Source organism: Sinocyclocheilus rhinocerous, unplaced genomic scaffold (genome assembly GCF_001515625.1).
Source record: "Sinocyclocheilus rhinocerous isolate Xijiao unplaced genomic scaffold, SAMN03320098_v1.1 scaffold1938, whole genome shotgun sequence".
NCBI classification, from domain to species: domain Eukaryota; kingdom Metazoa; phylum Chordata; class Actinopteri; order Cypriniformes; family Cyprinidae; genus Sinocyclocheilus; species Sinocyclocheilus rhinocerous.
This window is the reverse complement of record NW_015629065.1, coordinates 520,041-521,862: the sequence shown is the minus strand read 5'-3', so window position 1 is coordinate 521,862 and position 1,822 is coordinate 520,041. Positions and strand designations below refer to the sequence as shown.

At 41.7% G+C, this 1,822-nt stretch overlaps 1 protein-coding gene across 2 annotated transcripts in view; it reads right to left on the bottom strand.

Moving 5' to 3' along the window:
- The window catches only part of LOC107738690 (bcl-2-like protein 13), a 19,312-nt gene extending 17,490 nt beyond the window's left edge, over positions 1-1,822 (bottom strand). The window contains exon 1 of one of the 2 annotated variants that reach the window (XM_016550482.1): positions 1,718-1,822. The gene's annotated coding sequence lies outside the window, so the exon portion shown is untranslated. The remainder of the gene's footprint in view (positions 1-1,717) is intronic. The other variant, XM_016550480.1, reaches the window with a different exon arrangement.

Sequence of the window (1,822 nt, the reverse complement as noted above, 5' to 3'; positions counted from 1 at the left end):
AAAATCTTATAAGATCTTCAAAATGTGAGAGACCACAAACATGAGGACAAAAATTCCTAGATTTAACCGTTTTGCTCCTATAGAGAACATGTTGAATATTTACGATTCGCAATCGGGGCGCCTTCAACGTTCTTCCGAGCAGATTCAGTCACTCTTAACACACCTCACACCACAGGAAAATCTGATAAGATAATCTTTAGAACCACCAAGAAAATCGGGACATTACATTGTCGGAAGGGGAGAAATCGGACCCAAAATCAGCCCAATTATCTTGTGGTGTGTACCCAGCATCAGAAAACACTATTTATTAGTAAATAATTCAAATATCTCCTTACTGTTTCCCCCTGACACATTTATGGTAATTACTTTTGCTGCAAGCTTAAGACTATTGCGCGCATTTGAACACAGAACTCTTCAGCTGCGCTGATGGCACGCTGGCTCTGCTGCTGCTGGACACTAAACACCGTCGAGCCGCTCTTGATGCGTCCCTCAACAGTGTTCTGCAGCAGCGTCTCTAAACAGCGCTGTTATTACCTCGCTAGTGAGAAATGTCATGTGTAGCCTTTAAGTTGCTACACAATATATAGGCTAACTGATAAATAAAATCGTCAGGGCAGCGCTGACAACACCTTTTTGTGCAAACTGCATGACCGTAGTGTGCGTGTGCGAGCACGTGTGATTGCAGTAATTCCTGTGTTTTTTTCCATATTCCATATCACACTATGCGAAGTGATATGGAACTGTAATGCGGTCAAGAGAGCGGCCTGGAACTACGTTCGCCGTGCTTTTCCCTGAAAATAATTGCACACCTCAGAACGTTCGTAAGCCAATCAGATTCAAGCATTCAACGGCCCCGTAGTATAAGCGATTTGAAACTGGCCTACCACAACAGCACATCAAGTTTGAAAAATCACCCCGAGTTCTGTCAGTACGCCTATAGTAGCCTATATTGTTTGTGTAAAAAAACGAGCTGCTTTTATCCGCCATGTTAATCAGTAATTTTACACATGATAAAAACGTGCACTTAATTTGCTTGGAAAATACTTGCGAATACGGCAGTCATAAAAAAAAACGTATACAGTAGCCCAGCCTAATAATAATTTGTCTATATTAAAAGTATTGCTCTTAACAAACCTGTGTGTTTTATTGCAACTTTTATTTCCATACAATGAAAGTGACTGAGGTTGTCATTCAGCCTAAAATTCCCAGCATGAGTAAATGATGACATAAGTTTTATATAGCGGTAGACTATTTCAACTCAGCAGCTTGTATGTGAGCTGCCAGTCTGAAACAGAAATACAGATGTTACTAAAACGGTTACGTAAGATTATTTCACAACCCCCTTGACTGATATGTGAATTATTTCCATGCATGCAACACTGCAAGACACCCAACTCTAAAGTTGCTCAAGTTTGTCTTTTGACCACATCAAAACTGGACAGTTCCTATAACACTACTACGCGCATTTCTCCTGGCAAATGTCCCGAAAGTGACGTGAGATATGTGCACTAACGAAGTCCACCACATTTAATAGAACATAGTGTACACTGTACAATGTAGCGCACGCGGACACCCACTCCCACTGAACCTCTCTGCGAGCTCGCCACACCTACTCACATGCCAGAGCAACCAACTAGCCGCTAAAGTTTAAACATAACCTGTTAGTGTCACTCATAACATATGCTATCCATTTAAAGTGAACATGCTGCGACTTAACTTGAATGGGTCGTACCTCTGCGCCAGTGATAATTTTGTTCGCTCAGAGGGCGCTCTCACCCGGTTTCTTTCAGTTAACTATAAAACTGCTTTGCCTTCTTCTTCT